This window comes from Tenrec ecaudatus, chromosome 18 (genome assembly GCF_050624435.1).
Source record: "Tenrec ecaudatus isolate mTenEca1 chromosome 18, mTenEca1.hap1, whole genome shotgun sequence".
Classification (NCBI taxonomy): domain Eukaryota; kingdom Metazoa; phylum Chordata; class Mammalia; order Afrosoricida; family Tenrecidae; genus Tenrec; species Tenrec ecaudatus.
Genome location: NC_134547.1, coordinates 52,444,210 through 52,471,666, shown reverse-complemented (window position 1 = coordinate 52,471,666; position 27,457 = coordinate 52,444,210). Strand labels below are relative to the sequence as shown.

General features: G+C 42.1%; 1 protein-coding gene and 1 pseudogene across 1 annotated transcript in view; both read left to right on the top strand.

The window, feature by feature from the left end:
- Positions 1-27,457, top strand: part of CDH8 (cadherin 8) — a 447,886-nt gene that overhangs the window by 312,895 nt on the left and 107,534 nt on the right. The window lies entirely within an intron of this gene.
- LOC142432536 (jupiter microtubule associated homolog 1 pseudogene) lies at positions 26,326-26,815 on the top strand (annotated as a pseudogene).

Below are 27,457 nucleotides of genomic sequence, written 5' to 3'. Positions count from 1 at the left end.
ATAGTACTCATGAATATTAATGTGAGGATTAAACTAATTCATAGGAAAATGGAATTTCCCCATCAACTTTTTGAAGCTCTCGTGGACGTGAAGCATTGCCAGGCTAGATGATGCTGATGGTGATGGTGGGTGATGGAGAGTCAATTGCTGACACCCTATTAGCCAAAACAGAATGACCACTTCTGCTGTTTTAAGTTGTAATCTTTATGGGAGCAGGTTAGTGGGTCCTTTCTTCAGTGTAGCTGCTGGGTAGGTGCAAACCTTCAGTTATCAGTCAAGCAGGTACTCACCGAAACATCAGGGCTCCTCTAGAAGGTGCTACTGCCCTAAAATTTTGCTTATAGCCAATGGAGAAGGAAACCTCTGGATTGAGTTACTAAGGTCTTAGAATACGATCTAGCAAAGGAGGTGGGTGATAGCAAGATTGCAAAGGACTATGAAAGGCAGCTCGGTGATGGGGGAAGGAAGTAGAGACACTCTCAGATGCAGTAGAACTGGAGCAAGCAAGTGGTATATGCAGAAAGCACACAACTATTGGGCACCTGAAAGAATTTCAAAGCAAGAAGCATATAATTACCCATTAAATTAATCATTCCAAGTTAGTGATAATGCATGACTCCAGCACACTGGAGTGGGCTGCCCACAATACTACAAATGGAGCTTTCTACTAACGATGGTTAAATCTCCTAAGGGGCACACTACTTTGATAGTGCTTAAGGAATGCTTCTTCCTAGCACAGGGCCCAGGTGCTAGAATGGTGCCATTGTTCAATTAAGGCTACTTAGGAAAAGTATCTTTCTTTATACGTAACTCACTATTAGTGGACTGTTAGGCTCTGGAGTTGGATGAAAACCCACTCTTGGCCATGTAACCTTGAGCCCATTGTTTCTATGTGTGTGTTTGTTTGCATCTGTTAAATGTGGCTAATGATGGTTCTGGATAATCCTAGGGGTAGTGAGAGTAAGTTAAATGTGATAGCACAGTATCTACTCACTACTATTATTATGTTATACCTCCACCTTGATCCCAATGTCTAGTGACTTACAGGACAGAGTAGACCTGCTCTCGCAGTGCTTTCGAGGGTTTAATCCTTAAGAAAATATCTTCCGTGTCTTTCTATTGTGGAGCAGCAGTTAGATTTGAACTGGCGGCCTTTGGGTGAGCAGTTGACCTCTTAACTACTGTGCTACCAGTGCTTCTGAGCCATTAGAAATTATTGGGAAAACATTCCTGTGAATCCAGGCAAGTTCTTCCTTTACTTTTCTCTTGGTTTTGTTTTTGCCCCTCTGGCCTTCTCTAGTCTAGTTGGAAATGTAACCTAGCTTCAGAGAAGTAAAAACTGTTTGAGTTAGGTATTTCTTTAGGATGTTTGTATGAGTAAAAACCCTTTTAATGCTGACCAAGAAGAGACAGGAAGGTGAGAAGACAGCCCTGTCCTTATGCTCAAGTCAGTTCCAGAGCTGTAAACCTTATGGGAGCACAAAGCCTCATCTTTCTCCCAGGGAGAAACTGGTGGGTTTGAACTACTGACTCTCTTTTTTCTTTTTGTTTTCAAATCATTTTGTTGGGGGCTCATATAACTCTTATACATACATTCATTGTGTCAAGCACATTTGTACATTAGTTGCCACCATCATTCTCAGAACATTTTCTTTCGACTTGAGCCCTTGGTATCAGCTTCTCAGTTTTTCCCTCCCCACACCACCCCCTCATAAACCCTTGATAATTTATAAATTATTATTGTTTTGTCATGTCTTATATTGTCAGCTACCCTCACCCACTTTTCTGTTGTCCATTCCCCAAGGAGGGGGTTATATGTTCCTTGTGATCAGTTCTCCCTTTCTACCTCAACTTCCCCTTACCCTCCTGGTATCCCCACTCTTACTATTGGTCTTGAGGGGTTTTTCTGTCCTGGATTCCCTTTGTTTTCAGTTCTTATCTGTAGCAGTGTACATGTTCTGATCTAGCTTTATCTAAGATAGAATTGGGATCATGCTAGTGGTGGTGGGTGGGGAGGGAGGAAGCATTAAAGAACTAGAGGAAAGATGTATGTTTCGTTGATGCTATATTGAACCCTGACTGGCTCATCTCCTCTCTGAGACCATTCTGTAAAGGGATTTCCAGTTGCCTACAGATGGGCTTTGGGTCTCCATTCCACATTCTCCCTCATGCACAATGACAGGATTTTTTGTTCTTGATGCCTGATACCTGATCCTATGGACACCTAATGATAACACAGGCTGGCATGCTTCTTCCATGTGGGCTTTGTTGCTTCTCAACTAGATGGCTGCTTGTTACCTTAAGACCCCAAATGCTATATCTTTTGATAGCTGGGCACCATCAGCTTTCTTCACCACATTTGCTTATGCACCCACTTTGGGACTGCTGACTTTCTGGTTAGTAGCCAAACACCCATACTTATATCAATACTCTGAGTGGCTTACAATAATAAGTATGTGCTTCTCTTGATGCTGAACACCATTTGGGCAATTATTTAGGTCCACGATGGCTTGGCTGATATTCCAGTGAACTGACAGTGTGTTTGGGCTAGATGACCTGTATTGGTCTCATGTGTTCATATGGGAGATTGGTGTCTTAACTGAAACAATGTGTCTCAGTGTCTAGGGCCTCTTCTTTAATGATACTCTCAGGGTGTCAATGAACAGCCAGAGGCCAGAGGCCCATGTGATCAAGGCCAAATAGAGCTTTTTAAACCTCTATTTTATATCTGATAGGCCACTGTCCCATTGGTCAAGTGTATCCTATTGTATCCTATTAACCAATGAAGTATCGCCTTGACTAAGCATGTCACATTGTCGAGAGAAAGTTCAAGGAGTGGAAAAATACGTTTCACTTCTGACAAGAGTTTCAAATACCTTGACTGCTTTGTTTATTTGTGTTTTTTTTTCTTGGCTAATTCATCAAAGACCGGGATTCTGATCCCCCTATGTGGGATCAAGGAAGGATAACAATCTCCATTCTACACATAAGGCTTCCCTGATTCCTTCTGGAATCTTCATCTCTTTCAGAAGCATTTGCTATTATGCTTACTTATTTGGGGAAAATGACTGGGCACAATATCTCTCACCCATCATCAATGGATTTTTTTAAATCAGCTTAACAGCATTTCATGCTAACTTGTATTAAATATGTTAACCTTTAAATGCTTGAAACAAAATTGGCCATATAAGTTCAAATGGAAGTGTGACAAAGAAACAAACAACAACAAAAACGGCACTGCCATTGAGATTGTTATGACGTATAGTGACCCTATAGCACGGAACAGAACTGCTGATGTGGGTTTCTGAAACTGTTACTCTTTGCAGAAGTGGAAAGCCTCAGCTTTCTCCCAAAGAGGGGCTGGTGGTTTCAAACCACTGACCTTGCTAATAGCACTCCAACGTGCTACTGGGGGCTCCTATCACATTAGCGTTGGCTCTTCTTATGATCATTTCCTGATATCTAAGCCTGGATCAGATTCTTTTATTATAAGTTCTCAAGGACCTATGATCCTTCTTTCATATGATAGGTCACAATTTTAATGCAAACCTCTTTGCTTATGTTGTTGAAATAGATAAGGTCCCTGCTCTCATGAGACATCATATTATTGCTTTATTATTGATCACCATTTTATCCTGAGGGTCAACCACACTGCCTAGAGTACACAGTAGAATTATTTGCTACATGAATGAATAAATGAAATAATGAAGATCAGCAACGTGTACCCTGATACATTCTGAATGCAGACACTATTAATTGATCAGTGGGAAGGATCTTTGCTTTTATACATCCACCCCACTCAGCTCTTTGTTAAAAGTCTCAGTCAGATAGGCATACACACACTCGGATGTTCTATGTGTTTTAAAGCCATTCGTTCCATAGCTGAAGCTGACACGTAAAGAGCAGGAACCATTGTGCTCACCTTTAATGACTGATGGAGCAGTGACAGGGAAGGTTTCCCAGGAAATACTTCCCTATTTGTGGGGGTGGGGGCAGAGATCATAGGAAAAGTGCTGGCAGAGAGGAACCACAGGTCCCCTCTGCTTTTCCTCAAGAAACCAGGAAATATGTTTTGGGTATTTTTCCCTCTTGCCTGGAGGCAAGCCTTGAATAATGCCAGCCCACACTTCATTACCCAACAAGCCCGTTTATCATTTAATCTGATCTGTATTGAACGAGTGGAAGCGGGTTACAAAGCAGCGAAGCCCAAAGAATGAAAATGCAGCATGTTTGCTGATGTTAGGCATCCCTAATCCAAAGCTTAGAGAATGGACTAAAAATAGGAACCAATCTCCTCATTACCCCCAATCCCCGCCCCCCCCACACACAGTGGGATCTCAGGCCTGGGCCAGGTGGCCCTTTAGGCAGATAAATATGACAAGTAAATGAATGACCTGCTGTGGTCAAATGGAGCCTGTCCCATAAGGATCCCTCGTGTGTCAGAGTAAAACTGTGCTCCACCAAGTATCCTGTGGCCACTTTTCGGTCTCAGATCACATGACTCTCTCTGAGGTGCTTCTGAGTGGCTCTTGCCCCTGAGCCTTCAGCTGGCAGCTGAGTCCCATGTGCAAAAACCAAGGACAGCTGTAGGCAAATGTCGCATATTTAAGCTCTGCTAATACTTGGCTTCCATCTTCTTTGAGGCAGCAGAGTGTTATCCCCACTAGGAGGCTGATGTTCACTGGTCCACTGGGTTTATATCAGACCCGAACCGACCTCCCCTGCTACCAAAAGTCAAGGGTTATGGACCCTGTTTGCTGCTAGCTTGTGTCCTGACGATTCTCTTGTGGCTGCCATTTCATTCAACGAGGAAGTCTAATCCACTATGCACAAAGAAATGAGTATCCTTTGAAACCCAGCTTTGGACCAAGCATTGTTTTATTTCACCTCACAGGGAGCTCATGATGAACGATAATGAGATATAATCTGAGATGTAGAATGACTGTCCCCGTTCATAGACTAAATAAACAGAAAACAATCTCACCAACACAACATCCTTCCATCTTCTCATCATAGTACTCTTTCTTGTTGAAAAGTTCATAGACACATGTTTGTTGGTTTTGCTGGTTTCTGTAGTAAGTGGTATTCTAGAGGAAAGTGAAGTTTCGGGGAACACAGTCTCAGATAGGACATGCTATCTCTGGAAAATATGTGAGGTCACGTGGCAGGGGCCCTGAGAAATTTCACGACTGAAAATGGCTGCTGTGAAGCAACACAGAAAACCACATGGGAAATGGCCAGCAAGTGGAGTCCACGGAACCAGACAATGAAAAAGAGAGTGAGTTGGAGCCCTGAAAGGACACGCATGGGTACACAGCGCACAGGGCGACATCCTGCCCTCTACCCTGAGAGAGCAGTTCCATGCTATGTAATGTTTACTTACAATACATTAATAGTTGAGCTTTCAGGAGACAGTAGGGCATATTTCCTTCTTCATTGAATATTCAGAGTAGAACCAGGAAGTTGCCGGTATGCTCTTAGAAGGAAGGATGGTGAGACCTCATCTTTTGGGGGGCTCTTTATCAAGAAAGATGAATCACTGTAAAAGAACATGTTTGGTACAGTAGAAAAACAAAACAAACAACAACAAAAACCACTTCTATTGAGTGAATTCTAACTCATAGTGACCATATAGGGGGAAAAAGTTACAACAACTTCTAAGTGTTTCTAAAACTGTAAATCTCTAGATGAGCTCATGGCCTCATCTTTCTCCCATAGAACTGCTGGTGGGTTTGAACTTCCAACCTTGTAGTTAGCAGCACAATGTTTAGCTCATGGTGCTACCAGTGCTTCTTGGGAAAGTCAGCAAAAATGTGGGAAACTCTACGTGATATGCGTTGACACAATGGCTGCTACAATGAGCTCAAGAATGCCAACCGGCACTGGGAGGCTGGCATAGAACTGGGAAGTGTTTTGTTCAGGACACACAGGGTTGCCATCAGTTGGTGCTCATGGACACCACCCAACATCAACAATAACAAACAAATAGAGTCACAGGGAACTTAACTCTAAGACATGTATTGAAATTCTTGAATTCCACTTCCTCCAAAAACCAAAACACCCAAACATGTAATTTTGAGCAGGTAGAAACACCTCCATTTGATGGAAGTTTGTCTTCTGCGAGGCACGTTCTCGTCTGGGTGGCTTAGGTGGTGGTGGCTTGGGCTTATGCTTCCATGGAGATGATAAAGGCAGGAACCTTTGCTCAGAGGTCTTTCTCGACACTAGGAGCTATCTTTGGTTGAAGAAGGGAGAGGCTCTGGATATCTTCGGAATATGGGTCCTTAGGAGGGAAAGAGTTAGGTCATAGGAATTACGGTTGTTTGGATGTCGTCACATCAAGAACTTTTTTTCTTCTTCCTGTGTCGGCGAATTCCATAAAATGCAATGACATATGGTAGCTATAACCCAATGCTGCTGAGCCAATTCTGGCCCATGGTGTCCGTATTGGACAGAGGAGAAGTGCCACCACAGGGTTTTCAAGATTGTAAATTTTTACAGGAGCATATTGCCTTGTCTTTTTTCATAGGATTTAATCATACCTGACCAACACTTAAGCCACCATGTCACCAAGGCCCCTTCAGGGGGACATAGGGCTGAAAATGCTGTTATTCAGATTTATAAAATAGCAAGCGGAAGAAGTGGAAAGATCAAGATATGGAGAATAAGATGGAGAAGAATAGTCTTCAATGGTTTATCATCTTGGGGTTCTGAAAACTGGATGGTGCTTCAGAATCACCGGGGGGGGGGGGGGGGGACTTGTTAAAGCCCAGATGGCTAAGATAGTAATTGCAATCTCTAACAAGCCCCTATGAGTCTGTCACTGCTGGCCTAGGGACTGAAGTCACTTTGTAATCCACAGCTACAAGCCATGTGCTTTTAATTCTGAATAAATCTATGGTTATGGCATTGGTGATGGATGTGAACGAAACCTGACAGTTGGATCAAACTTGTAAGGAAAGAAGAAAGATAAATACTAGTGAAGATAGCAAGTCTTGCTGGCCTGGACAAAATTAATTATGCATTTAAAGGTATGGCTACATAGTGTGTGTGAGGCTACATAGTGTGTGGTTTGGCCCTTTCTATGGCTTTAGCATACTTAATTCTCACAAAGATTCCAAGAGTCAGTGCAATAATTTTTTTGATCAAACAAATATATCAGAATCTGGATTTGACCCTACACTCATCTGACTCTTCAGCCCGATCTCTGAGCATTTCATGTCTTCCTTCTCTGGTGACAGCCGAGTTGCTACTGTGAAGTGCCATGTCACTGTTAACTTGTCCAATGACACAGGAGATGATCCATAACTTCTCAAATTTGAAAGTCCATTCTTTATTCTACTAGCTCTTCATCAAAGAATGTTTTAGGCTGTACTCTCTAGAGCAGTAAAAACTCGTAATTAATTTTATTACAAGAAAATATCTCAGAATTGTAGAAGCGATTCATGCTGGTTCAAGTCAGAGTAAAGTGTCAAGTTGTAGCCTTTTCCTAAACTGTGGAGCTTCTGGGACAAAGTAGAAAGCAGGAAGATGAACCAGGAGGCAGAAGATCATAGGACAATGGGGGTCAAGGTGGATGAATTCAAGGTCAGCAAATCAGGCTTGAGGCTACAGAATCCAAGGTCAGTAGAAGATATGGCAGGCAGCTGAGAGCTCCCAGGGACCACAGGCAATATGGCAGGTTTATATGAGTCAGAAGCAGGATCTGAATCAGCAAAGAGAGAGATGCCATCTCCCAGAATCTGCTTAGTTGGGAGTATGCCACCTCTTCAAGGACCTTCCTTTTAATTGCAGCAGGGCAGTACCTGAGAAAGGAAACTGCATTCCTTCCTCCTCCTTATAAGACTTCTCTGCTGCTTACAGCAGTTTCCATCACGGAGTTGTTCCCCTTATATTAATTAAATCATGTCTTAGTCTGGGTTGACTAGAGAAACAAATCCAGAGATACTCAATATGTGTGTAAGAAAGAGCTTTATATCAAAGAACAATTGGATATTGAGAAAACAGCCCAGTCCAGATCAAGTACATAAATCCGATATTAGCCCACCTGTTTGATACTTGTCTATAAATCCCTCTTCACACTCACACAGCACATGCAATGATGCCGAATGCAGGAAGGTCACAGGCCAGGAAGTGAAAGGTCTTGTTGATCCAGTGGTGGAGGAAGCATCTCAGCTTTGGCACATGTGGCTTCCCTAGCTCCCCAAGTGTGTCTCCTCAACAGGAAGATGAGGGCAGAGAGAGAGGCTCAAGAAGGCCTCAGCAACTCTCCACATGGTTAGTGAGGTAGTTAGTTTATTGTGCTAACCTGGCCAATAAACACATGTGTGGTTAATTGAAGGGCGGGGGTTGGGGCGAGGGGGAGGGGACGATAAATGGCTCAGTGAGCCTCACCTTTCCATTTCTCAGGTCTCTTGCTTTCTGATGGTCGGGCCAGGTTGCAGCTCCCTTAGCCAGTTCCCTACTTTAGCTGGCAAGGCTTACTTCCTGCAAGACATCCCTGAAGAGAAACCACATGGACCTACCCCAATGCAGTCCTAGGTGCTGGAGCAGCTGTGTGGAGACCCCTGCCAGTGCTGAGATGCTTACATGTTTACTGACTCGGCTTTTCTCCTGCAGTTGGCATCATTGTGTCTGTTTTGTTAGATGGAGGAGGACTTTGTGGATTGGTGTTGAACATGTAGGTTAATGCTGGGCTTGTGGCCTTGGGAAGCACTGGGTTGGGATGTTTTCTTGATGTGCACTTAGCCTTTATGTAAAACTCTCTCTTGTACATGAGTTTCTGTGGATTTGTTTCTCTAAAGTATCCAGACTAATCGTTTGTCAACAGCAAGATAAAGGCAGAGAAGGAGAGGAAGTTCCCAGAATCCTCATGAGAAGTCCATGCCCACAAGCAAGCTAGACTCCGTCCCTTCACTTATTATCAAGTTGACACGAAATTATGTAATTACCACAGACCACATCCACAGAGATAGCTTGAAATGCCAAACTGTGAGAATCCTGGTCCAGCCAAGTTGACACAAAATCTAACTATGGACAAAAAAAGGTTTGAAAACTATGGAATATTATTAGTTGTTTCCCATGCTACCCAAGCAACGAAATTGAAGCATGCAGTCCAGAGGGGATAATGAATTTTACATTTGAGTTTGGAAACCCTCTTTAAGAGGAATTTAGATATTTACGAATACTCAGGGTCCTAAATTTTAAAATAAATTCAACTTAGAATGAGTGGTTGATATTGCCATATGAATACTCCAGCTTCCCACGGAGTTAAATGTAGAATGAAGCCAAATTCTGCTCCACACACCTGCTGTTATAATTTGACAATTGGTGCCTAATGAGTCTGCAGAAGTGAGACATGAAATAGCACAATATATGTCAAGTGCAGAGGGAAAAAAGCCTTGGACTTTGAAGTTGAGCAAATATGAATTTAAATTGAGATTCTATTTTAATTACATTAAATATAAATGAAGAAACATTAATATACAATTTCCTTGATCTATTAGCTAATGGGTTGCTTTGATCAATAATAAGAAAAATGTAATATTCATATAATTAAATAATTTGATTGATTATAAATATACAGATAGATACAGAAACCAAAATCAAATCCACTAATACAAAGTCAATGCTAACTCGTAGTGATCTGATGAGGTTTCCAAGATTGCAAATCTTTCTGAAAGCAGCAAGTCTCATCTTTTGCCTGCAAAATTTTTGTAGCAGTACTTCTTTGTTAATATATACAAAGGGCTTCCAAATGCTTGTGAACAGATGGAATTAAAGATAATAGAAGACAAAAATGTTTTAAAACAGATTTTGATGACGATTATACAACTCTTCTTGATGTTGAGTGAATGGTTGAATTGTATGATATGTAAATTATATGCCAATCTTGTTTTTACTGATATATAGGGCTGTCTGTCTATCATCCATCAATCCATTAGGAACCCTAGTGATTCAGCAGGTTCAGATTCGGGAGGTTCATACTGACTAGTCACTCCTCTGAAGAAACATGAGGCTGTCTGTTCTTGTAAAGATTCACAAGTCTTGGAAGTTCTACAGGAGAGATCTATTCTGTCCTAGAAGATCACTGTGAGTTGGAATCAACTTGATGCCATTGGATGTTTTATCCACCTATGAAGTTAAAACTTGATAGACTTACAGAGTGAAATCTGTGATAATCAGGACTCAGTGAGACTGTCTTTCCCCCTAAGTTTTGCTATTTTTCTGCCTCTGACAATGCACAATCTGAACTACATTTCTATCATGAATTTCAGTGCAGATTATTTGGATTTTCCTTTTTCTGAAGGCTTTCTGCTTTACACAGGCTGCGATTTCTACAGGTTTTACTGTATATATTAAATGGTACTTCACCTGATATCTAAAAAACCTCTCTAATTAGAGGCTACTATTTAATAGTTTCAGGTAGAATTTTCTGGCCTCAGTGTCTAAGGAGGACTAATTGTTAGTGCTTTTTCAGTTTTGGCTTTCTTTAACTGATTTGTTTAGCAAAAACAAATAAAAATGTTCTAACGTACCATAAAAAATCTGTGTTTGGAAAAATTGTTCTATTTGAGCATTTATTTTTGTTGGCTTTGAAATAAGCCTTGTCATTAGATTGTGTGTTAGGCACAATATCCAAATCTCATTGCCGTTCACATTTGAGTGTCTCTGGATATAAAAATACCCATACTGAGCAAGCATTTGATTTCCTGCTGAACTGTTTTTCACATTTCCAATATAATTATGTAGCAGCTACAAAGAAACAAAGACTGAACTCCTCGCAAAACCATAGAAACCCACATTTGTTTATTTAAGAAAAGATATAAAAAGCATCTAAGTCTACAACGAATATACTGGGTGAATTCTCAGGGAAACGGATACTTAAAAAAAACCTGAAGAGATCTGGATATTGATTAGAAGTGATTGGCTAGACATAGATTGAAATAGACAGCTGTGTGTTCTCCATACAATTGGCCTCTGGCAGATAATGAAGAGCCAATAGTAAAACCAGAAAGTTGAGTGCTAGGCAATGTAATATATTTATTCAGTCTCCTTTTTCTGAATGAATAAGGTGGACTCTTTTCAGGTTGTCTGTGTTCTGTGATGTTGTGTACGTTTTAGAAGACCTCCTATGTGTCTTCCTCCCCCCAACTACCATGATCCGAATTCTACCTTGCAGGGCTGGATAGGACAGAGGCTGTACACTGGTACATATGAGGGTTGGAGGTACAGGGAATCCAGGGTGGATGATACCTTCAGGACCAAGGGTGTGAGGGACGATGCTGGGAGAGTGGAGGGTGAGTGGGTTGGAAAGGGGGAACTGATTACAAGGATCCACATGTGACCTCCTCCCTGGGAGAGGGACAGCAGAGAAGGGGGGAAGGGAGACTCCGGATAGGGCAAGATATGACAAAATAACAATGTATAAATTACCAAGGGCACATGAGGGAGGGGGGAATGGGGAGGGAGGGGGTTTAAAAAAAAAGAGGACCTGATGCAAGGGGCTTAAGTGGAGAGCAAATGCCTTGAGAATGATTGGGGCAGGGAATGTATGGATGTGCTTTATACAATTGATGTATGTATATGTATGGATTGTGGTAAGAGTTGTATGAGTCCCTAATAAAATGTAAAAGAAGAAAAGAGAAAAAAATTATTAGGGCAAAGACTGTACAGATGTGCTTTATACAATTGATGTATGTATATGTATGAACTGTGAAAAGAATTGTATGAGCCCCAATAAATTGTTAAAATAAAAAAAATTTTAAAAAAAGACCTCCTATGTGAAGATAGACTAGATCTGGCCTTTTGCTTCAGAAACAAATAGTGCATGAAATGCAAACAGTATTCAACCATTTGATCCTGTTTTAGATGGATTCATCATGGGGCCAATAACGGCCGTCTGTATTAAAGAAGATAATAATCAACTATGAGGAAACAGCGACAGTCAAGTTGATGCCCCCTCGTGGCAACCCACCAGTTTCAAAGTATAACTGTGTCCCAGAGGGGTTTCTATGGGTGATTTCTAGATGACTTGGGATTTGAACCTCTAACCTTTCAGTAAGTGTCTCGGTGCTTTAATAAGTTGCACCTCCTAGGGAATGACTCCACGTTTGAGTTAGCCAGTTCCTTCCTAAATATACCAAACCATTGCCGATGACACAAGCATTAATGAGGCAAACACATGCCTCTACACCTATACTTGGGACTGTGTACCCTAGGTGCTGGAGACCAAGTCCCTGGCCATGAAGTGGAACTTCTGAAATTCAAGAAAACCTTTGCACCGCAATCATGTTAGCAAAGTGAAGGATACCAGAAGTTCCCAAAGAAAAGATGGAAGTTCTATCGAAAGCCTTTTCCAATTCAGCTTGAGTGTGGCTAGTGGGGAGCAGAAGTGTTACAAATAAAGGAAAGAGTGTGAGATCATCCAGGGATTTTAGGAATTTGCAATGAAACGGTTAGAACGGTTATCTCGGCCACATTTAGCCTGGGTTTTATACCCACCTTATTTTCATACCGACCTTTCCATTTTTGCTTGAGTATTGAGTAGTAGAACAAAGTCTGTCCCAGTATGGAGGGATGCCCAGCATCCATCTCCCAAACCCAAATGTATCTGGGAAGCTCCTGCCTCTTTTGGCCTAAAACACGAATCATGATTCAAGAGAATGGCATAGAGGTCAAAAGAACCGTAAGCATCCACCTAGCCCTCTTCTATGGCTCAATTTCCAGGTCGGTAAGATTATGTCATATCTGGGTGTGGCCGTCAAAGAGAGAAAACCAACTAGCATCTGAGAAGTTCATTCATTTCGAGAAGTCTGCTACTCGCCAATACTAACTCGCCTTGCTTCATTCAACCTGCACAACAACCATGAAGGAATATTTCCCGAGTGCCATTTGAGAGCTGCATGTGGCAAAACTCAGCAAAGTCGGGTACATATGTACAAAGCTGAGAAAGTGATGCCTGAGACCAGGTTTGACGTAAAAGCCTAAAGTCTTTCAACACCAGAGAATGACGGATGTATAGCATGCATGCAAGTATGTTGATCTTCATAGAAATCAAAAGGCATTGTGTGAGATACTATGCATGGTGTTGCTTTCACACACAGCTAAGCTGCTTCTAACTCATAGCAACCTGGGAACAACAGTTGAACTCCCTCCTAGGGTTTTCTGGGCTGTAATTTTCACTGAAACAGATTATACCAGATCTTCTTTCTCCCACGGAATTGCTGTGGGTTGATTGTCAACTTTTAGAAAGAGAGCAGCCAAGCACTGAACCACAAGGGCTCCGTTGCTATAGAGGACGACATGATAATCCAAGACTCACATTGGCAGAGTCCACTTGGCACAAGAATCATGGAAAGAAAGTCACATTCTAATTTTCAGATATATTTTGAACGTTTATTTTATTTAGTGTCGTTTTGCCATGAAAGCTGGCTCCCCCGTCAGCTTCAGGTGATTGTTTTTGTGGCACAAACAGTTTCTCCCTCTGCTGCTAACTGAGATGTTGATGAGTCAAACCCACCCTGCAGCTAGCTCTGTAGGTGAAAGATCCAGAAACCTGTTCCCCCAACAACTCTAAAACCAAACCAATTTCACTGCCATTACAGCTCGATGATCCTATGGGCGGTTTAGCTCTGTTAGATTTTTATGAGTCACAATTGACTCAATAGCACACAACCGCAACATACTCTAATGAAGTTTAAGAGGCAGAGAGGTGGGGCTGGGAAATCAATTCCGGAAATGTAGTTTCAAGCGCTGCTGGGCCTGTCATGACAGCCTGCTGGACGTGTGCATTGTCTTCAGCCTGGGGATGAAGTGAGACGATTCCTACGTTCTCTGTGATCTTACATGGAGTAACCACCAGGGGCGGTAGCGTGACATGTTCGTGAAGAGCACCAGTGTGAGTCAGGCACTTGTGGCTTTCTGAGATGACTAAACCACGTGTAAGGCATATGCTCAGCGGCAAAGTGCTTATTCGTGTTAAGCCTCTGTTTCACAATGAAGGGAGGGTGACAATTCGTCTTTCTATGTTGGGATATGGAGTCCTTCTGTGGTTAAAAAAAAAACCAAAAACGCTGTTAACTTGCTTAACCTTCTACTCAAAGGATGGCAGGTTCCAGTCCAAGCAGAGGTTTCCAGGTTTCTCTTCCCTCATGGAATAATAATCCTTTAAGGATCTCCAAGAAATACAAGTCATAAAAATGCATATCTGTTTAGGGCCAATATTGTCAAAGGAAGTGGAAATTTCAGACCCTGCTTCTTCCCTTACTGTAATTACCATATATACTTGAGTATAAGCTGACCTGAATATCAGCTGAGGCACCTAATTTTACCACAAAAACTGCATTAAAAATGTGCTGGAAAACTTGGCTTATAAACGAGTGTATATGGTAAGTCTTATAAGGTAGATAATACTTTAACTCTCTGATATTAATCTAAGAGGATCATTTAGATGCAGTTATCTGCCTACAACAATGGAAAAGGGCTAATCAACTGGCAGTTTACCCCCACACAGCCAAGCAGCAGATGTGGGGAAGGGCTGGACGGGTGGCCAAATTAGTTCGGATGGATTCCAGAAGAAAATGGAAAATCCGAGTGGTTTATCTATTAAGTCTTGGAATCAGGGATTTCATGACAATAATCTGGTCACGAAGCTAGTGGCCAAATGAAGCCCAGCTTCAGTTTGTTCATTACTATTTTTCTCTGCAAAATTATTTTCTCATATCTACTTGAGATTTAATCATTTAATTTAAGCACTCGATTTGAACAAAGAGGTCTCTTTAAAAATTACATTATTTGTACACCCTCTTGCTTTTATTTACTGAGATTGGGGTGATTCTAGTGGGAGTGGAACTGCTATTTGGAGATCCCAATAGGATAATGATAATGTTCTCTTCACTGATACAGCTTTTTACCCATATTTCATTAATCCTTAGAGCACTTCTCTCAGGCAAGTAAATGGTAGGTATTATTAGACCCATTTGTCAAGTGTATGAAACAAGATAAAGTGAAATAGAAAATCATTTTCTACACGCCGCAATAAGACCATTGACCGATTAAATTCATGTCTCGTAGAGCGTGGCTTCAAAACCAGTGCACATATTAACTCATTAATTCTCAACATTACTTGGAAATTTATTTTGTTTTTAAAGTTTTCTATCATGGGTTGCTTATAGTTTTATAATCTAACATCTATATTTATATCTTAAGAGGGAAGAGCAAGTAAATCATTTCTATGAATTAAAATGAACAGTAGAGAAGAGTAGCTAATCTAAATGAGCCAATATCCTGGACTCTGTTATGCTGCCTCTCACCGCCTTCCTAAACATCCCTGGCTACTGCCCCTTCCCTGCTCACTTGTGGAACATGTATGAAGATGAAACATTTCTGGGAGAGTTCAGTGTGTGACAAAATGAAATGTACAGCAACACTGATCTGACATGTTACTAACATGCCCAATGGCTCTTATGCCTCATTCGTAATTAGGTGTGAATAGTTCCCAGTGTATATAGATGATAGTGATTAGTCTTATTTTCCAAAGTGAAACTGAGGACAATTGGAGTCATCCATGGGAGAGGGAAAGGAAAAGTCTTGAAGTCAGGAAGAGCTTTTTGATTTGGGTCTCAAGTGTAATCCTTTCTTAAAGGACACCCTCTGCCCTCCATCTGTCTCTTCTTTCTCTGTCAACAGAGAGTGGAGTGTGAGGCAGATAGCCTTTGATTCAAACGTGTTTGGTTTGTGTGTTTGCTATGTTCCTATGGGGAAGTCCTTTCAGGTTTCTGACTCTCGCTTTCCTTCTTTATCAAATGTGAATGATGGCATTCCTATCGCAGGAATGCTGTGAGTGTGCTAAAGTCAGGAAGCTCTTTATTATACCCAGCACTGTACCCGGCACGTGGAAGCTGCTAATAAATTATAGTACACATCTGTAATTATTATACATTTCTTCCCCTAAATTATTCATCTCCAGGGCTTATCCAAGAAACCAGAACACCTTGCTCACCGACAGGAGTTGCTGTTATTTACTATTGTGGATGAAGGTCCACCTTGCTCTACCAGTCATTTGTTTGGCTGTTGCTGATAAAACCTTATCTATCATTTCATGTATGTGATTCCATGAAATGGACCAAAGCTAACCTAGGCTCTAGCAGCTCGGAACCATTTTCCAGCCTTGCCTACTTATTCAGCAAAGAGATGAAAAACAGCAGTGCCTCCCCCTCAGATCCCTAAACCATTGAGTCAAGGGGAATCTGAACCTGCTCTTTTCTTGGCATTAAAACCTTGGCAGAAAAAAAAAAAACCAGCCACTGATTTTTTACGCTGTCGGATGTGTGCTCAGCTAACACTTGATTCTGCCTACGCACTTGGGCAGAATTGAAGTTGGGAAGATAAATATGCAGAAAATCCAGTCGGGGACAATCAGAGATTTCCCCTTCAAAGATGGGTCCCAACAGTATTATTTTACAGCTAATGCGCACTCTGTCGGCGAGGAGTCTGCGCCCTAGGAGGCACCTGGAAGGATCAATGGCGGGATGGGAGGGGTGCAGTGGGGCGCACTGGGAAGAGGAAGAGGATGTGCAGACACTCTCTGGTCTGAAGCCAAACAGTCCTGGGTGGAAGAACCGGGGTCCCTCTTGGGAGCGTAGTGAGCAGACAGTAGTACAGTCTGGGCTGCCTGAGCGAATATAATGGCAGGTGTGTATGCAGGCCACCGCCTCCCCGGCTGTATCAGCATGGCTCCCAGGAGCTGGCCAGCAAAGGATGAAAGGCTGGGAATTCAGCACAGAACCGATCAGCCTGGACACTGGCAGGATCTTTCCTGCTCTTTTTATATCCTCTAAAAGTATAAATCCTGGTTGGCTCCTTGTGAGTGATCCAGGGCCCCCGTTTACCATCCTGCACCCCCAGGAAGTGGTGTCAGAATGCATTCATTCTCCCTAGAAGCAGAGCTGTATTTTGGTGGAATGCATTCCTAGGCATTCAGCAAACACTCTGAGGTTGTGCTTCGCCAGCTTTAATGTGCATACGTAGTACCTGGGGATCTTGTTAAAACACAGATTTGGATTCTGTGCGTCTGGGATACCGATTCTGCATTTCTCAGAAGCTTCCAGGTAGTGCTGAGATTGTTGGTCAGTGGGCTTTAAATGACATGACTTTATTTAGTGCATATATAATGGTTATCTCCAAGCAAAATGCTAGACTAGTGTTTCTCATTGCTCAGCATTCTTCAGGCTTATTGAGCCACTTATTAAAAGCCTAGATCCCTGCATCAAACACCAATGTCTGATTCAGTGGGTTGGCGGGGGAGGGGTTTTTTTGGGGGGCGGGAACTCCATGTATATCAAGTGCCCAGGCGATGCCCATGTACTTGTGTGGGCCATAATTTGAAAACTGCTAATTTAAGGCATGAGCTCCCCTTTCTGAAAAGTATGGTTACCATACTTGTTTTTAAAACAGTACAAAGTTTTGAAAACCACATTAGACTTTTCCATACTGTTGTTGCCGTGAGTCAATTTTGACTGTTAGGTAGGCGGCAATCACTAGGCCTCCCTTTCTGAAAACAAACTTTTAATAATGATAACTTCCTAAACAATTGTAGCAGGAGCGCAGGGCATATCGTGGGTTATGTAAGCAGTTTGAAGCCACCAGGCACTCCAAAGGAGAGAGATGGCTTTCTCTTCCAATAAAGACAGACAGGCAGTCTTGGAAAACCAAGGGGAAGTTCTACTCTGTACTGCAGGGTCACTATGACTTAGAATGCATTCGAAGGCAATGAGTTTGGTTTATTTTTGGATGCAATTTTAAGTCATAAAACCAGAGGTTCTGTGTACTCTTGAAACATGTTGCTTTAGCCAGAATATTGCCATTCATAGCATTTATTTGTCTTATTCAGATATGTACAGCTTTACTCATACTCATTTTTATGTGTATATGTGTTTGTTTAACTTTATGAAGTGTAACTTCACACATCTATCACCACCGTGAAAATACAGAACCGTTCCACCACTTCAAAGCTCTCCAATTCGACTTTTAAAGCCACACCCAGCATCCTTCCAAGACACATCCTCATCCGTAATCTCTGGCAACCACTGCTGGAGACTTCATTTCTCCAGTTCCATCATTTCAATGTTATGGCAACGCATTGCATTTGCCTCAGCCTCATCATTGTATTCTCCCTCATGTGGGTCTGGGTCAGTACATCTATATTTTCAAAATGGGGATTCAAAGTGTCTCCTCTCAGTTCAGTTATGGCTGACTAAGCAAAACAAAGCATACTCAATTTTCTTAAAAATGTGGATATACCTGAATGGTAATTTGGAATAGACTGATGCCTTACTAGGACCAGTTAGTCTGTGGAGAAGAGCATCATGCTTGGTAAAGAAGAAGGGCAGCAACAAGAGGAAGGCTTTTGACAAGATGAATTGACACAGTGGCCCCAACAATGGCATTAAACTTCAGAATAATTGTAAGGACGGCTCAAGACTGGGCAGTGTTTCATTCGGGGGTGCAGAGGGTCACTATGAGTCAGTCACCTAAGGCACTTAACAATGACAACAGCAAGTAAACAAAGGTAGCAAGCATTCTGCATAGTAACCGAATCTCTTGGCCAATAGCCATATAAACAGTGAGGTCTAGTGCCCAGTCCCGAGATGGCACCTACCCAACCACTTTCAATGCTGCTGCTCTCCACAGCCCAGGAGAGACCAGTCCCTGAAGAATGGCATCATCCTGGGTACAGTGGGTGGCCAGCAGAAAAGAGGAAGGTCCTGTGTGAAAGGAACTAACACAGTGATTATAACACTGGGCTCAAACATAGGAACAATTGTGAGGATGGCGCAGGATCAGACAGTGTGTCACTCTGATCCCTGGGAGTTGGAACCAACTCAATGACGCCTAACAACACTCCACAGTACTGGCAATAATCCAGTTCCCCTGCCCCCCAAAATTAGGCTCCTGGAAGGTTCCCGTATGCCTCTTCTGAATTTCCCATTCCAGGGTTTCAGCATGTTACAAATTCAGGTCCATTCCCCTTTCATTGTACTTGCCATGCCTGAACTAATCCAAACGTTCCCAGCAACCATAGCATACACACAGCATCGATCATCCTGCCTCCAACCAGAATTGACTTCATGGTACCAAGTGTGGTTATTGCCACTCTCTTTGGTTTGAAGTTCATATGAATCCATTGCTGTTCCCAATTTACTTCAACATATCCAACAAAAAGGTTTGCATCTCACATCCCCTTGGAAATGTTTTCTGAATATATTTTTTAATCATCAATTTACTCAAGCCAAATCCAACAATTGATAGGTCTACACTGTAAGGATGGGATCCTTATATAACCTGGATCAAAATTCGTGTAAAATACGAATTCGGCATTAGTGTATAGGGCACAGATTTTGACAATTATTCCTTCCATGGACACCCATGTTCTTTTTTAAATGAAATATTACCTAGATTAGAAACTAAAGCATTTATCTTACAAAATGATCATAATTAATTTTAAAGAATGAGTATATATACATATTACCATATATGGAATATGAAATTTTCCATAAAAATGGATGCCAGTAACAAGCCAGTCAGGGTGCAGGGTAGCAACGATGAAACATACAACTCTCTTCTAGTTCTTAAATGCTTCCCCCCTCACCACCCCCCTATCATGATCCCAATTCTACCTGACAAATCTGGCTAGACCAGAGGATGTACACTGGTGCAGATGGGAACTGGAAACACAGGGAATCCAGGGTGGATGATCCCTTCAGGACCAGTGGTGCGAGTGGTGATACCAGGAGAGTGGAAGGAGGGTGGGGTGGAAAGGGGAAATGGATTACAAGGATCTATATATAACCTCCTCCCTGTGGGACGGACAACAGAAAAGTGGGTGAAGGGAGACGTTGGACAGTGTAGCATGACAAAATAATAATTTATATATTATCAAGGGTTCATAAGGGAGGGGAAGTGGGGGGGGAGAGAAAAAATGAGGAGCTGCAGAAAGCAAATATTTTGAGAATGATGATGGCAACAGATATACAAATGTGCTTGACACCATGGATGTTATGTATGTATGCATTGTGATGAATTCTATGAGCCCCCAATAAATTATTTTTAAAAAATGGATGCCATGGGAAGATAATTTTGTCAGGAAAAGAATTATGGCCAAGTTAGAGATTTAAAAGGTGAAACTTTTTTCCCATTCAAAACATAATGCTAAAATTTTCATACTTTGTAATTGTAATTTCCTCTAAGGCTATATTTTCAGGGGTAATTTCTATATTTGGTAATTGTAATTTCCCCTTTGACCATTTTGAAGATAACCTTACTAACCCAAATCATTTTTATAGTTATACTAATAATTAATATTCAGGTCTATTATGAATATTTTTGTTTGTTTCATAGCATTAAAGCAGGTGCTTTGCTAAATGCTTCGTAAGACAAGCCATGTAATCATGCAGCACTATTATGCTATAAGCCAATGTTATCTACTAAAAATGAAAGAGATCCCAGTAAAATATTATCATAAAGTTTCAAATTTATAAAAGATGTCATTAAAATTCTCTCTCGGGTACCTACTATTTAATAACAAATCATTCTCAACTTGTATGCTATGCGAAGTACTTCCTAATAAAAATACAATTTAAAAATTTGTTATAAAAGATAAAAACAACTATTTAATTTGCTTTAAACTCTGGAATGTGAGCAGCACATCATGAACACAGCTCATGTCTGCTCTAAATCAAAGCCTAACGCAGACTAGAAGTTCTAATCTCCTAATAGGCACCTCAGATGAAATGCCTGTGATAAATGTGCCCCACTTCAGCCATTGAATCCATAGCACATATTTCTACTCTGACATACATGGAACTGCCATGCATCAGAATTAACTGGGTGGCAACTGATTTACTGGGTTCCGTCTCTGTAAACTGAGTGACTTTAGATCTTCCACTGGATGATAGAGTCTCGGTGTATATGTGTGGCCAGAGAGTGCCTTCATTTGAAGGTCAGTGTGTACTGTGGAGAAAGGAGAGTCACCCAAAGCAAGCAAGGAAACACACAACACGTTATGCCCGCTCCTGGTTCATGAGAAAGTTATTCTTTAGCTCAGATCCCTCCATTTGCATTGTTCTTACGCAGTAAGTGAAAGCCACACGACACTTTTAATATTTTTCCTGGAATTCCTAGGTAGATTATTAAATCTGATAGATTTAATAGGGGACTTCCTTATTGTCTAGGCCCTAGACTCTAGGGTTTTCTGAGTGGGTATCCTAAGGCAAGTAACTTTTTAAGTTTCCCCAGATTTGATCCTTGGAGCTAACAGAATGCCATTTTTATTATGTCCTTTTGCCCATGGGAGTCGTGCTAATGGTGCTGCCCAGGAAGCATTGAACTGCTAACCACGAAGTTCAAAGCCACCCGCTGTTCTGAGGGAAAAAGATGCGGCTCTCTGCGTTGGGCAATATTTGCAGTCTTGGAAGCTCTATCGAGGGTCATAATCAATTCTATGACAGTGGGTTATTGAGTAAGGAGTGAGAGAGCATACATTCATGGGGGTGAAATATATGAATCGTATATCCCACTTTTTAAAAACAGGCATGTCAAATAACATTTGAATCTTACTGTGACGTGACATCAAGTTGAGTAAAGTGAAAGCACCGTATTACAAAACATGGTTAAGGTAGTCTGAAAACACTTCTGAAATATTAATAATAGTTATCATGTTTAATAGTTCTAAGCCCAGAGAGCATTCTAGAAGCTCAGAGTATTCTTCCTGGTTCTTTCATAAGCCCCTTTTGGTCGGGTCTCATTTGATTCGTCAGTGGATACGAAGGAGCCTTGGTGCCAGGGTGGGTGGGACATTGGACACCCAAGTGCCCAGTTGGTGGTCAAACCCCACCAGCCTGCTCCCTCCAGTGGACAATCAGAGGCACGCCATTCAGCGCCCCTAGAATTGGAATGGCCTCCATGGAAGTGGGTTTAGTTTGGGCATTTTGATATAAAAAGCTCTTGTTTTAAGATCTTCCTTTGCAGCTTCACCAGCTATATGGCTTGACACTTGAGAATGTTCTAAGTGTACATTAAGCCTCTGTTTTGTCTTATGTAAACCAAGAATATTAAAAAATGGTTGCTTTATTTAACTCAGCGGATCTATGGTGATCACTAGGGATTATAGATAATAGTGCATGTGTACATCATCCTTACTGTAAAGAAATTGCCATTAAGAATACTAGGGATCTAGAAATAAAGTCTGGACTATAAATTGCAAGGAAGGGTCTACATATTCCTTCCCCTCAACAGCACGATGAGGGAGGGAAGGTTTATGCAAGATGAGGTGAATATGTGTCGATAGGAAGCTTCCAGGGTGCTGGGCAACCTTCTGAGCGACTTGGAATGCCATTTCCCAAACCCAGGGATTTTTATGAAATGTTTGGGGTTCAGTCATCGTTTTTTTGGGTTGCAAATATTGAAATCAATTTCAACGAAGGTGCCTTTTTTAACACACTTAGAGAAATATGGAGAGAGAGAGAATGAAGAGAAACTAGAAATGTAGATAAAAGGTGTTTCCTAAAGTGGGCAATACCACACTCGGGGGGCTTGCAATGACCCATGGAGCTGCCAAATCAGACAGATATAATTTCTCCTGAATTACAGGCTTTCCAGAAAGGCTTTTAATTGCCAGGGGACTATATATCTATATTTCTGTCTAAAAATGGAGCAGTAGGCCAAATTTGTTTGGAAACCCATGAGATAAAGTATGGTATCCTTTTCATTTGTAGGTATAGATACAAGGTTAAATATGACACCACTACATATCTTTAGATGTTGATTCTGATATACAAGCAATAGCAAATTATACCATTTTGGTCCTAGGTTGTTATATATTACAATTGCGTGTGTGTTCACTTGTATATGTATGCACACATTCCTGCTGCCTAGTAAGTATAAAAATGAAATGACTCCCTCATACCAAAACCATGGGGGTTCAGTGTCATGTTTTACACTTGAAATTTCTTCTAAGAGTTTAGAATTACTTTGAATAATGACTGCTAGCAGAGAGAATGACATACTTATATTTGCCATAAATATGTGACAGTAGACAAATCTTACTGGATATTAGAAAGAGAAATAAGAGACAACCGGGAAAGAAAAAGCACAGTCTTCTCTTAAGTTGTACAATATACTTCATGCGCACAGACTAGAATGTCAATGCTTTGAAAGACTGAACCCAACCCCGTGGATTAAAAAAATTAAGAAAACATCATTTTTAAAAAGCAGCTTACTTAATTTAAATATGTGATAGATGTACATGAGAGCTTCATAAAGATCATGGGAAATTCTATTAACTTTTATTCAATATTTCCATGGGCTTTTTATAGCCCCTGCACACAATGCTATCTGGAAAAAATGAAAGAGAATTTAAAAAATTATTTTAATCATTTTATTGAGGGCTCATATGGCTCTTATAACATTCCATACATCAATTGTTTCAAGCATATTTTTACATACGTTGCCATCATCATTTTCTAAACATTTACTTTTTATTTGTTTGATCCCTTGGTATCAGCTTCTCTTTTTTCCCTTCCATCCCGTGACCCCTTGATAACTTATAAATTATCATTGTTTTCATGCCTTACACTAACCACTGTCTTCCATCATCCATGTTTCTGTTGTTCAGCGCCCCCGTGTGGGAGGGAGGGAATTATGCATCCATCCTTCGTCTCGTCTTCCCTCATCTTCTCCTGAGGGCTTTATATGACTTGGATTCCGTGTGTCATGAGCTCTTATCTGCACCAGTGTACTTGCTCCAGGCTAGCCAGTACTGAAAGGCAGGACTAGGGTCATGACAGTGGGGTGAGAAAGCTTCAAAGTACCAGAAGAATAGTGTGTGTTTCATTGGTGCTACGCTGTACCCTGATTGACTCGTCCTGTCCTTGTTACCCTTCTGTGAGGGGATGTCCTATTGTCTACAGATGAGTTGGTGATGTCTACTAAGGCCTCCCTCATTCTCAACAATATATTTTGTTTGTTTGGGGTATTCTGGTGCCTGTGTCATGATTCCATTGACACCACAGATTTCACAGTCTAGTGTGCTTCTTCCATGTGGGCTTGTTGCTTCCTTGTTAGATGGCTGCTTGTTTAACTTCAAGACGTTAAGACCCCAAACACTACATCTTTTGATAGCTGGGCACCATCAGCTTTCTTCACCACATTTGCTTATGTACTCAGTATGTCTTTAGGGATTGTGTTGGGCAGGCGATTCTCACAGAATGGCAGGTTGTTAGAACAAAGTGTTCTGCACTGAGGGACGGCTTGAGCAGAGACCCAAAGTCCGTCCACTTCCTCGATGGGTTGCCATAAAAATATATGTACCTAGGCCAACACCCCTATTTTTATGAATTAATATGTTTAAATAAGTGCACACCTAGGTTAATACTGTTTCTATTACCTTCCTCCTACCCCACCATCACACTTACCCTTCTTCTGCCTCTTAGTAATTCCTCTCAGCTCAAGTGCTGTTGCTCCAACACCAATGGAATCTGTACATCCTCCTGGTTGTTGCTTTCAGTTCCCTAGTTGTTCCCCTGTCTATGGTTTTGCTTGCTCACCACTCCTTTCCCAGCCTCCTCCTCCCCCCAGGTCCCTTTGGAACCATCAGCCCAGGTGCTTTCTCCTTCGGTTTGCTTCCCATGCCTATCTTATATTAGTAGGCAAAACAACACTAATAGAGACAAAACAAAAGATTGAATAAAAGAGGGAAAAATAGCAACCCCCCCAAAAAAAGTATACATAATTCCAGGTTTATCTGCTGACCTTTATGATTATCTCCCCACCAGTCCCCGAGTGTTCTGGGAGCTGTCCCTCTTAGCCTGAAGTCTATTTTTGGGGCTCCTCAGGGGGTTGTGGCTTGGCTTTGCTCCCGTTGATAAGTCTGTTATGTTCTCTTCTTGGTCCGCCCACTGTGGGGGTGGTCAGACCCGCCACCCTCCCTGCCACATGCCGCAGCATTGTTTATTTCCCCTGACACCGTATTTTCCAGGGAGGGGACATCATGTCAGCCCTACAGTCCTCCCCGTGGCCTTGCAGCTCCGTGAAGGGATGGCCTCCTCAGGGCTTGGCATCCCAGTATAGGATCTGGTCCCTCGAAGAGCATGTTTTTTTTTAAAATAAAATCACCCACAAATTCACAACCCACAGGCCCCCAGGGTTAACATTTTAGTCTATTTCTGTTCCATATCTTTTAATGATTTTAATTCAATTTAAAGAATCTGGGTGGTGGTGTGATTAGCTCCTCAGCGGCTAATGGGAAGGTAGGCAGTTTGAATCTATCAGCCTTCCCCTTGGATGGAAGACACGTCCATCTGCTTCTATAAAGAAGTATTGACTAGGACACCTTGCAGGGCAGTTCTGCTCTGTCCTGTAAGGACAATAGTAGTTCAAACTGACTCTGAGGCAGTGAATTTGGCTGTATGCATTTTCTATTACCCTTGTTCTAGTGTGTGTATGTGTGTGTGTGTCTGTGTGTGTGTGTCCATGTTACCAAAAGTAGGATTTGTAACCATGTGACCAAATACTAAGCCTCTCTGAAACTGAGTCTCTTCTGACTCATAGTAATCCTATATGGCAGGTAGAGCTGCTCCTATGGGTTTCTAAGGCTGTAAACCATTACAAGAATAGAAAGCCTCACTGTTCTCCCCTTGAATGACTGGTAGATGAGAACTACTGACCTTGGGGGTAGCATCCCATCATGACTTCATAAATCATACTATGAGATATACACTGTAGAATATCATAAATCATAATACTCACTTCATGATACTCTGCAGTCTTGAAAACTGGAGTAAAGCCGCCTCTGTGGACATCTGCGGCTGTAAATCCCTGAGGAGCAGAAGACCTCATCTTTCTCCCAAGGATCAGCTGGTGGTTCAGAACCGCTGTCATTGCAGGTAGCAGCTCACTGTAAAGTCCACTATCCCACCAGGACTGCTGTCTTTAACTCATTGACACTGAGTCTGTACAACACATAGCAATCCTATAGGACAAAGTCAAAATACCCTTTTGGGTTTCCAACAGTAAACCTGCCTGGGAGCAGACTGTGTCATTTTCTCTTGGAAGGGGCTGCTGGTTAGAAACTGACCCTTCGTTAGAAACTTAGGTTCAGTCTTTATATTCTTCTTTATGCTAAGAATTCCAGTTGCTTCAGTCACCTCTTTGTCCCTGCTATTTCAAGCAATGTATATATTAAAAATATAAAATTATGTCACTATCACAAATAAATAGAAGCATACATAAACACACCTAGCATAAAACAATATGCAGGCGGAGGTTCGTGCAGCGGTTGCCGGTAGTAGCTTGTGGCGTGCTTGTGCGCCCTTCGGCTCGGTCCTCGCACCGCGGCTCCCCGCGCTGGCCCTCCTCGTTCCTGGGCACCATGACCTCCACCACCACTTTCAAGGGCGTCGCTCCCAACAGCAGAAGCAGCTCTCGGGTTTTGCGGCCTCCAGGTGGCGGCTCTAATTTCTCACTAGGCTTTGACGAGCCAGCAGAACCACCTGTGCGGAGGAACAAAATGGCCTCCAACATCTTTGGGACGTCTGAAGAAAGCTCCCCTTCCTGGACCAAGTCCACAGGTGCCAAGTCTAGTGGTGGCAGGGAAGACTCTGAGCCCTCCCTGCCCCAGACAATGAGCTCTGCGGAACCAAACTCCGGAGACTGTTTCGACCCATGCGCCCCATCCTGCTGTCTGTGTGTTTCTCCATATGCATGTGAACTTCACAATTTGAGCCTGACTGTACATCTTTTGGATTTGTTTCATTAAAAAAAGAAGCACTTAAAAAAAAACAATATGCAGTTGCTTAATGTCACTTGGGCTAGGTAAATTCCTACCTTTGTCTGTGGTCTTCTGCATTAGGTTTTCCCTTTCTTAAGCGAAACCAGCTCTCCTTTTGTGTGTGAGTTTACTCTAAGAGTGTTAGACACCCCAAGGCCACAGAGGGGATGAACAGGGAGCTCCAGGGTACATCCCAATCTCCACAGACCCTCCTTTTCTCTGAGCTTTATTCTCCTACCCAGAAGCCATGCACCTGTGTCCACATGGCCTCGAGGCAGTGCCGCCGGCAGCTTCACACGATCAGGGAGCAGCCACAACCACAGCGTGACCATAAGCAGAGGCACCAATGCCAAACGCAACCCTCTCTTCACTAGCTTTCCTGGGACACCTTTCCGTTCTCTGTCACCTGCAACTCCAACCTCATTCTGCCGAGACATGCATAATATCCCAGATGACACGTCACAGGGCCTTCCCAGCTGAAACCGCTTTGTGCAAACAGTGAATCCAGCTTTCAGGCTTCGTCCAGTGGACAGTCATAAGATTTTACTTTGATAGATTTCAGGGGAATTTAACCACAGATCGTGCATCTTGGGGCTGCCTGTATATAATATGGGAGCCCTGGTGGCATAG